This window comes from Mesocricetus auratus, unplaced genomic scaffold (genome assembly GCF_017639785.1).
Source record: "Mesocricetus auratus isolate SY011 unplaced genomic scaffold, BCM_Maur_2.0 Super-Scaffold_100041, whole genome shotgun sequence".
NCBI lineage: Eukaryota > Metazoa > Chordata > Mammalia > Rodentia > Cricetidae > Mesocricetus > Mesocricetus auratus.
In genome coordinates this window covers 7,744,710-7,755,622 of record NW_024429218.1, presented here as the reverse complement: position 1 = coordinate 7,755,622, position 10,913 = coordinate 7,744,710, and the positions used below count along the sequence as shown (strand labels likewise).

General features: G+C 44.0%; 1 long non-coding RNA gene across 3 annotated transcripts; it reads left to right on the top strand.

Annotated features, from left to right (window-relative positions):
- Nucleotides 1-2,439: 2,439 nt before the first annotated feature.
- LOC110342349 lies at nt 2,440-7,267 on the top strand. 3 transcript variants are annotated; one of them, XR_005872825.1, is made up of 3 exons: nt 2,440-2,791; nt 5,461-6,014; nt 6,174-7,267. It is a non-coding gene; the product is annotated as an uncharacterized LOC110342349 (long non-coding RNA). The 3 variants fall into 3 exon arrangements; XR_002384392.2 differs by lacking the exon at nt 2,440-2,791 and adding an exon at nt 2,799-2,972 and having other exon boundaries at nt 6,174-7,266; XR_005872824.1 differs by lacking the exon at nt 2,440-2,791 and adding an exon at nt 2,982-3,094 and having other exon boundaries at nt 6,174-7,266.
- The last annotated feature ends 3,646 nt before the right edge of the window (nt 7,268-10,913 follow it).

The following is a 10,913-nucleotide window of genomic DNA, read 5'->3' as shown; positions in this document are numbered from 1 at the left end:
TCTCAAAGTCATATTTTGGCATGAAATACCTGTGTACCAATTATTCTCATTGGTCAGTGCTGAGAGGAAATATTCTGTGGTTTCTATGGCATTGTCTTGTTACTTGCAGGTGGCCTGTTGTACATAGATACCAACAGTTTTCAGAACTGTATCCTGGAGACTACAGGGGAGGTTTTGTTCCCCCCTGGAGTTTCTTTTGTGGCCAAACAGTTCCCAGGAACCGTACATCTAGGAGGCTGGGTGAGGGGAGTCTGGAGTTTCTTTGTGTTCAATTTTGGTCCTAGACTCCGGGAGGCCACCGGATCTGGAGTTTCCTTGTGTCCAAGGCCTACGTGTCTTTTCTGTAGCCTGTCATGGCTGCTAAAGCAGGATCTGAGTGAGGGTCTGGTCCCTTTATTTCTAAATTATTAGAAGTGAAGCCCTTGAGTTTAGTTTATCCCTTTCTGTTTAAGGCTGAGCACTCAACAGCTGTCCACTAACTGTCAACCAACTGTTCACTACGGAAGGAAGCTTCCAAGGTTGGCAGTAGCACTAATCTGGGGGTATAAGCATGGATATCTGGAAGGCAGTTTGACAACATGTCCATTTAGCAAAACAGCAGCAATAGCTTCCCCAGTAGAGCCTATGACCTCTGGAGTCACAGATTTTGGCCAGGTTTTTAGTTTCAGGCATGAATTCCTTCCTATGGAGCAGGCCTCAAATGCAACAAAAAGGTTCTTGGTTAGCCTCCCCCCCCCCCAATTATCTGTGTGCCATTAGGTACATCCGTGGGCACGTCTTGCCTGGTAGGTTGGTACTGTAGCAAAGGTACACTGCTGGGTAATACCTTTGATGGCTTTTCTTACCGGGCAGCCAGCGAGGCACGTCAACTCCAGCTTGATCTCTCTATGTCTTGCAACCAAAATGTGTGGTATCTTCCGAAATAAGGCCAACAACCATCTAGCCACAGTGGACATCCATAGCAATGGCACTAGTCTGCTTCGTTTTGGCGGACTCTGGAGCCAAAAATCCCACTGAACACTGATACGTTTTCTTACTACATTGCTTGAAGTCTTCATACATTACTACGTGCCTGCATGAATTCCTGACACCGCAAGAAAAGATGTGCAGAACAGTGTTGGTGGCCCTGGAACGTCCCCTGCTAAGCCTGTGCTGTGAAGACTTGGAAGCAATCTAGTTAAGCTCGGCATGGGGCAGGAGCTCTAACTTGCGTGTGCCTGGATCCTTCTCATGAAGACCTGTGCTGCAGTGGGTTGTTTAAGGGTTCAGTGAGTTAATCCTGGGAAATGTTTAGATCAGCTCCAAACTCACTGAGTATTGTCATTTACATAGAATTATACAAGGAAACAATGGTGCTATGTAAACTATGAGGCAGGAGCTTATGCAGAATGTGTTTCAAAGTCTCATTTAATCACCCCAAACACCCCAAGTTCTGCTTTTGTGTAGTTGTAAACTTTAGGTTGAAATATTCCCTAATGGAGGGAGAGTGGGGCTCTCAAGAAAGTTACAGAACTCACCAGACTCAAAAGGCCTCCCCTCTGGGTGTAGAAAGGAGATTCTTCATGAGATTCTTCAGTATTCCTGCGGCCCGCAAGTTTCATATGGAATCAGCCTTTGAGCTGTCGTGTATCTTAGGGTTTTATTGCACAGCAACTCCTATAAAGGAAAATGTTTAATTGGGCTGCCTTACAGTTTCAGAGGTTTAGTTTATCGTCCTCATGGTGGGCTATGGTGACGTGCAGGCAGACATCGTGCTGAGAGTCCTACATCTTGATCCACAGGCAGCAGGAAAAAGAAATGTGTTACCGAGGCCAGACTTGAGCTTATAAAATGACAAAACCCACCTCCACAGTGACATGCCTACTCCAACAAGGCCACACCTCCTAATAGTGCCACTCATTCATACGCATGAGTCTAAGGGGGCCATGCACATCAGGTAGGACTTTTTGGTGATATGGCAGCTGATGTTGCCCGTGCTCCTATACATACCGTTCATCTGTACTAGTCAATAACCCAAACAGACTCACTGGTTTACCAGGATGGACTTGGGTGGACCCATAATTGTCCTCTCTGTGGAGCAAATAGAAATAGCTTTCCCAGGCAGCAGCTCAGTACCTGTTATCACCGGTCTATAGATGAGAAGCCTGAAATGCGGAGACTGCTTTCCCCAGATCCACACGGCTACTAACCAGTGACACTCAATATCAAGCGTAGAACACCGATCCCTCCTGTTCAGGTCTTGTTCCTAATGCTAAGAGACACTGCCGAGCTGCCTATGCCATCCTCTCAAAGTCCACTGTTATAACCACCCAGACACCATCTTAATGATAAAAATATAACTAATTAATTAGCACCAATATTTAACTCTATCTCTGCATTCTGTTTTCTCAATAAAGACTCAGAAGCCAGATGCTGGGGTGAAAAAACCTACTGCTCAGAGAGGCGGAGTTTCCATAAAAGTAAGACCACCCTCCACGGCAGATTTGCAATGCACCAGAACCCTCTTAAGGAAGATGTGGAGAACTTGGGAGAACACAGGTGAATGCTTGTTAGGAAGAGATGGAAGCTGACAGCACTGTCCCGTTGTGAAGAACCTGCTCTTGTGTCTGTCTGACAGCAGTGCATAGAAATACCTAAGTAGTGCTTTCCTAAGTCGTTAGTGCAGGATCTGTTTCCTCACGTGTTGTTAGAGAGACAGCTCAGGGCAGAAGGGACCTACGGGAAGGGCGGCACTGCCCTAGGCACCTAGTGTGGGCCCCACCATAATCCTCGCCCAGGCCGGTTCTCACAGGTGAGTCTGCAGCAAGCAACCTTCCAAAAGCACTGGAGTATCTAGTCGAGCTCTTAGAACACTAGCTGTGTTGTGTGAGCAGGCTCCGGCTGGGGCCCCTCACCACTCCCACAGGAAGGAGAGGCAAGAGGAAGCAAGACAAGTGTTTCTGACCCAGAAGACACATCTCCTGTCGGTGTGGGTGAGTAGTTGATGAAAAAGCGCTTGGCTAATCTATTACCTGGAAACACGGAGAAGTCAAATCTTAAAAATGACAAGTTCTGTTTTAAGATGCAATGAGGATCCCAGAGTAGACACCCTAAGGTAAACGGCACATTATTTGACAGGTTTTTGTTTGTTTTTGTTTTTGTTTTTGTTTTTCGAGACAGGGTTTCTCTGTGGCTTTGGAGGCTGTCCTGGAACTCGCTTGGTAGTTCAGGCTGGTCTCGAACTCACAGAGATCTGCCTGCCTCTGCCTCCCGAGTGCTGGGATTAAAGGCGTGTGCCACCAACGCCCGGCTATTTGACAGGTTTTAAAATGTTACTAATTTCAAAGAGTTTCATTCCACAAAATGCCTCCATCAAGGGCCTCTGAAGCTCACTGAGGAGTGACTCCTGTGCCTCCAGAGGAAAATAAACACTGGGGGGGGGAGTAGAGTGTTTATTATTTGTCACCTTATGAACTATTATTGAAACACTGCAAAATCCTAAGGGGCAGACAAATCAGACAGTGATAAGATTGAGGGAAGGTACATGTGTGTCTGTGGAGGGAAAAAACAGAGTGGAGAGAAATTGATGCCACAGGACAAGGCTGAAAGAGAGAAAAAAATCACAAGGTGTACAAAAGACCTGGCACTTGAGTTAACAAACTCAAGAAAAACAACAAAGAAACCTTTTCCCACTGAGAAAAGAAAAATTAAGGGTGCTGCCTTCACTGAGGTAAGAACAAAGGGTACTACTGAGAAGAGGAAGCTCTGGGGCACAGCAAAAAGAAATATTTAGAAGTGAATATCAGACTTCAGAGCAATGAGGCCACAGTTGATAGGGATAGCCTAAGTCAATGGTGTAAACAGATGCTGTGGTTTCACAACTTAGTCTTAACACTATTAGGACGTTCTGAGATACAAAACATGAGAAACTAGTTAAACTCTGGAGCTGAAGCAACACTGAATTCCACCACAATTTAACTGATTTCAGTAATGCTCATGTCATATGTGTATGGATTAGTTGAGACACATTTCTATAAGGCCTCTTATTAGTCTTACAAGAAACCATAGGACATTAAGGCTGCTATAGTACATATTGTTGGTAAGAAACAGAAAAAAAAACTCATTTAAACTAGAATATCTGTCTACTACAATCCAGGCTAAAGATGGTCATTAATTTCTCCCTGTAATATATCACTTTCAGATAATTTGACTAATGCCCAGTTTAACCAGTTGGCCCAGTTGTGAAGTGTAGTGAGACAGAGAACTTGTTTGGGTTAGATAAACACAGCACCATGAATTTTACATTGCAAGTATCATTAGAAGAGGACAGGTTTTCTTCTTCTGCATGACATGCCTGTGGGTTATGTTCAAACTTTAAAATGGTGCTATTATCACTTTATCTCAAACAAATAAAAACCAAAAAGGTGGTTTTAGTTCTCCTTTCATGAGCACATTTGTAATAGAGAATTGTAATTGAAGCATTGATATTTGCGATTACTAACACCTTTATTACAACCCTTTACTGTCATCAATGCTCTCACAAGAAATTTTATTCCCAATAAACATGAATGCCCAGCTTTCTGAGCTTTTCCCTCGTGTGTGTGTGTGTGTGTGTGTGTGTGTGTGTGTGTGTGTGTGTGTGGTGTGTTATTTGCGTGCACATACATGCGTGTATGACTTGCTAGGGTGCTGAACCCAAGGCTTCTTGCATGGGAGGAGGAGCGTTTCACCACTGAGCTGCATTCCTAGCCCTCAGAGTTTTCTCTACCAGTCAAAAATTACAGTTGGGAGCTAAACACATTTACACTTTCACTCTCCTTATTCCTAATGATCTTAATCATAGTTACAATGGCAATTCAACCCACAACTTTTGCTTTTTAAGGCAGAGAGTAAGATGGGGGTAATGAAGCAAGGAGAAAGAATATGAGGGAGAGAGATCTTAGAGAGAAGTCCCAGGCTTATAGTGGGGTTTTTTTTGTTTGTTTGTTTGGTTGGTTGGTTGGTTGGTTGGTTTTGGTTTTGGTTTTTCGAGACAGGGTTTCTCTGTATTGCTTTGGAGGCTGTCCTGGAACTCACTCTGTAGACCAGGCTGGCCTCGAACTCACAGAAATCCGCCTGCCTCTGCCTCCCTAGTGCTGGGGTTAAAGGCATGCGCCACCAACACCCAGCCAGGTTTGTAGGAGGGTTAAAAGATTTGGTTCTATTGATTTTTTTTCTCAGCCATACAAAATATTACATCACTCTATACAAGGAACTTAAGCTTCTATTGCTTTTATAACCAGTTTCTTGCCAATATAAAGGGAAAACTATTCTTTCTATGAGCCTATTGTTACATTATTAACACATTTTACTCTATAGAACATCTCTGAGAATAGAGTAGTACTAGCATTATGCCAATGAATAACTAAAAATCCATGTGATTTACCCAAGGTTAAAATTAATTGAAATAAAACCAAATTTTGTGTGTGTTTTGGAAAACAGGGATATATCTTCATGAATCTGCAACTCAAACTAGACAGAGCGTACAAGACCAAAAACAGGAAGAAAGATGGCCTTCTTGGTTCCCAACCCTAGAACTGTTGCTTGGCACCCCCACAGCTGTGTCTTCAAGCTAAAAAGAATACTTCAAGCAAAAGTACTGAGCCCGTGAGAGTACTTCATCGCTGAAGCTGGCTCAGACACCCTACCTGCCCGTCCTGCTCCACTCCAAGCCAGCAGAAACAGTTTAGGAAGGGAAAGGCTCTTGGCTCAGTTTCAGATGACTGCAGTCCGTCACTACAGAAGGCGTCACAAAGCATCTCCAATCACATTGGTGAGCGCCTGTGACGAAGGCTTTCACATCAAAATAGCTTAGGAAGCTGTGGGCAAAGAAAGAACCCTGGCCAAGTGCGGCTTTCCCACCTAGTGGCCTAGTCCACCGCCTAGGCCCCACCTTCCAATGTGACACCACCGACTGGGGGCCGGGATTCTAAACAAGAATCTGGGACTGACACTTTAACGTGAAATGTGACAAACACCCTCATCCCAAAGGACAGGTATTTTCTTCTACCTTGTTAAATCTAAGAACAAACGTTCCTGGTTAAAGCCTCGAAACATAAAAGTAACACGTTTTACTGAATATTTAATGTCTCAAAGGTTAGCAAGGTCTGTTGTCAACTGTGGAAACTGCTCAGCAGAGTCGCCCTTCTTTACAGGTGGTGATGGGTAACAAGGAGGTGTTGCCTAAGAGGGACATTCTGAGAGTCAAGCCGCATGCTCCATCGGGTTCTCTGATGAAGAAATCATCCTAAGCCCAGGACCAGAGAAGCTCTGACATCCAGAAATCTAAGGGAAGCTGATCACCAGATCTGCTGAGACCCGAGATCCACCTGACACTGAAGAAATAACGGAAATGCAGAGGGAAACGTTTTGAGAATTTATTGGTAGGATGTATCCAGTGTGGAAGCCCTAGTTAATAACTATCATGGCCTTTGTATGTCATCCGATAAAAGAACTGCCTTTATAGTGAATGATAAATTCATTCAACAACTTTAATAAATATTCTAGAAAAAGTGAAACGTGGAAAATTTATGTGGATACGTGTGTGTCGTAAATTAAGTAGCTTGCTCAGCCTCTTCACAAACTCACCCTGTAACATGAGTTCTAATAGATCTTAAAAATAAAAGCCTGGAGTATATAGGGGAGATAGAGCTGAGAGATCAGAGAGGAGGAGCATGCTAAAGCCTTTACCTCATGAGCTTCCCGTTGGAACAGAGAGCTGGTTCCTGTCTCCTCCCGCCTATACACCTTTCTCCTCCCAGCCGTCTCACTTCCTGTCTGTCTGTGCAGACCTCCAGACCTCTGTGGTTACAGAGTGGCTAGCTCCACTGATCTTCACACACTCTCCACTGGTACAAACAAGATACCACCACATCGCACTACCTGTGTAGACACTTATACATGTTAGAGCATAATTTAAGGCCAGCCTAATGATTTCACTACCAAGTACCCTAAGCAATGAACTGTAAAACTGCCATAGGTTTCCTACAATTTCATCTTTCCTTCTGACATTAACAGAATTTATCAGGCAGTAATTCTGATAAGAATGTAAACAAAACAAAAAATGTAACTGTGGGGTTAGTGAGGAAGATAAAGCAAGAGATTATTTGTAATTTATAACTGCCAATTGTAATTTGTAATTCCAAAAATATTATCAGAGTAAAAAGATAAAAAAATTAATGTATTAGCATAGAAATGTTTTTCACTAGAAATCATAATTTATTATGTTTGGAAGTGATTAAGAAGTTTGTTTTTGGCCTGGCTTTGGTGGCGCACGCCTTTAATCCCAGCACTCGGGAGGCAGAGGCAGGCAGATCTCTGTGAGTTCGAGGCCAGCCTGGTCTACAAAGTGAGTTCCAGGACAGCTTCCAAAGCTACAGAGAAACCCTGTCTCGAAAAAAAAAAAAAACAAAAAAACAAAAAAAAAGAAGTTTGGTTTTGTTGGGGAAGTCTTATGCTAATAAAGCACTGTCTGGCCAATAGGAATCTAGATAGGTGGGGCTAGGAATCCAGGAGGATTCTGGGAAGGAGAAACACGAGAGAGTTCGAGATGTAACACCATTGGGGTAGGAAGCCCGGAAACCTCTCCGATAAGAGACATACTTAGATTAACAATTATGGGATAATTACTTAAAGCAGAGTTAGCCAGTAAGAGACAAGCAAGGCCAACAGCTTCATAATTAATACAGCGTCTTGTGTGTTTATTTGGGGACTACAAAGCGGCAGAGCCCAGGCGGCTGGCGGTGATAAACCAAAGCGGCTACCAAAGAAAAAGCTTCTTTGTTTGTTTGTTTGTTTGTTTGTTTTACTGGTTGTGATCCTGCATACAAACCCCAATAATCATTGCTTTTGTGCAAACTTAATGTCTGAATGCAATTTTTAAAAAATCAAACAAATATTTATCTTTTTGTGTGTGTTACAATATATGTTACAATAAAAAGTCTATGATAGTAACATCTTGGCAAATATTTCTTTGAAAATCGACACATGAGCATACAACAAAAGGACTTTGTTACAACAAAGATCAACTTTTTGAATAACCTTTGAGTGTTAAGTGCTAGGACGGGGATTCTCAACCCGTGGGTCACAGCTCCTTTGGGTGTGAACAACCCTCTCACAGGGGTGGCCTAAGACCATCGGAAAACACAAATATTTACATATGCATAGCAGTAGCAAAGTTACACTTATGGAGGAGTGAAATGATTTTATGGCTGGGGTCACCACAGCACTAGGAACATGGAGAACCACAGAACATTTAATATCACAAGGTTAGCAAGGAGATACTGTGCTGGGTGCTGGGTAATGAGCAGGAGAGATGACCTTGCCTGTAAGGAGCTTGTACTTAGCATATAGCACAAATAAGAAGCATAGAAATGGCCGGGCGTTGGTGGCACACGCCTTTAATCCCAGCACTCGGGAGGCAGAGGCAGGCGGACCTCTGTGAGTTTGAGGCCAGCCTCCAAAGCTACAGAGAAACCCTGTCTCGAAAAAAAAAAAAAAAAAAAAAACCAACAACAAAAAAAAGAAGCATAGAAATGTAATTGTGATAAATGCTAGAAATATAGGACACTTATGAAGATAGTTTATAGGATAGCTGGCTATTGCTTTAGTTTGGTACAGTTGCCAGCTTGAATGGGTTAGGAACCCCTAGGCTGGCTAGGCAGGCTGCACACTTTTAATCCCAGCACTTGAAAGGCAGAAGTAGACAGACCTCAAGTGGGCTTGAGGCCACCTGGCCTACACAGTGAATTCCAGGACAGCCAGGACTATCTAGGGAGAGCCTGTCTCAACATGTATGTATGTACGTACATATGTTTTTCGGGAAAGAAACCCCTACAAGATCAGTAAAGTACAGCTCCGGCAGATCCGTGAGGCATTTCTAAAGACTGGATCAGGAGGGCTCTCACGGAATGAAGGGACTGATGAAGTGTAGGATCAACAGGATGATGCCATCACTACGAGTTGGAGACATATGGGTGAAGCCTGGGCGGAGGAAGCAGGTCGCCGGCGCGACCCCGAGGGCTGCACCTCGCCCCTTCCCACACTCTAGCTCTTGCGTCACCCTCCCAGTCATGCTGCTTTGACCAAGCACAGAGCCAAGTGAGCACACATGGAAAACTCGACCCGTGTGTAACGACCCTCTCCTCCTTTGAAGTTGTTTATATCAGGCATTCTGTCACCGGGGCAAAACTGCTGAGACATGGAGCCCTCTGAGCTGACACCCTGAAGGGTGAGTTAACAAGCCCAGAGGAAAGGAGCCAGGACGTAACAGACATGCAGTGAGTTAGACGAAGAGAAAACAAGGGCTCAGTGCTCCCAGGCATGGCAGGACTTATCTGAATAGCCAGTTACTGCAGCCAGAAGCCACTGCCTTACTCCTGGTGCATCTGGATAACTAATCAATCATTTCCTTTAAGAGCTCCTTTTCAAGTTAGTATGGGTTGTAATATGTCTCATTATGGCACAATTGTATATAGGTGCATTATAGACCGTTCTAATTTGTTCCTTCCCCCATTGTTTTACTTGTCCCTTAGCCACCCCACCCATTTCTGGTCTTCCTCCAGTCAAAGAGTGAGTACTGTTTTCTGCTTCCATGTTACATGAATTCCATCACACTTTTTCATTCCCCTCTTACGACCTTTTTCTATTCCCCCATTCTCTCTCTCTGTCTCTCTTCTCTCTCACACACACACACACATACACCAGAGAGAGAGACAGACAGACAGAGAGAGAGAGAGAGAGAGAGAGAGAGAGAGAGAGAGAGAGAGAGAGAGAAGAGCATATTTAACCCACACGACCCTCCCTTGGTCCTACTTCTTCCTGCCTTCCATATTCCCCTTCCTCCCCACAACAGCTGCACTTCTGCATTCATATGTATAAGTATACATGCATGCATACATATACATGCATACATACATACTACATACATGCATACATATATACATTCTCTTTGGACCCCCTTCCTCTCCCCCACCAAGTCCTCCTTCTGCTCTTAGAGGAGGGGAGAAAAAAGTGGCGTGACAGAGTGGAAGCTCTTTCCACCATGCACACAAGGAGAAATGCTCACATGAAGACACAGCAAGGTGGCAACCAGGAAGAGGCCTGCTGGCAACCTCATTTAAAACTTCTAGCACCCAGAGCTGTGAGAGCATGCATTTCAGTTGCCCCCCACCCCCAGTGTGCAGTACATTGTCAAGGCATCTCAAGCAACCTAAGACAGTGTGTCTACACTATTCTTCACAGTCAGCAATCCCATAGTTCACATGGGTAGACGCAGACATGCTGGACTCTTTATCACACACAACTCTTAGCTCCTTTTTAGCTTAATGGTGAGTATAAATGAGAACTTCTGTTCCTGGACACCAAGATTTATTCATATATTGTTCTTCAGTTACACATAACTAGACAAAGGCGAAACCTCAGTTAAGTCGATCGCCTATGCACAGTCGTGTTTACATTCGCCTCTTGACATGCCATCTGGAGAGCTCAGCATCAGCATTCTAAACATCACAGACTGAGGCAGCCTGTTTGCTTGGAGGGAAGAATAACACAGGGTGCCACAGAATCACATCATCATAGGCTCTGACCACTTACAAACTCAGGGTGGATATGAGAACGGGAAGTCATTTGTCTTTTTATTTTGAAATCGATTACAAAAAGTTACAAATAAAAATCCTTTGAACCCTTTAATTCATTTCCCCCAGTGCTCTGCATTTTACCTAAATATAGCACAACGTGTAAGAATCAGGAAGTTGATGTCAGTATGATGTATCATGTAGGGCTAACATGTCAGTTTTTCAAGGTGCAGAACCAGTCCCAGAGTCAACTGAGTGCCTACTCCTTTAGTTGTCCCACCCTCTTCTACCACCCGAAACCCCAACAAGCACCAGCCTTTC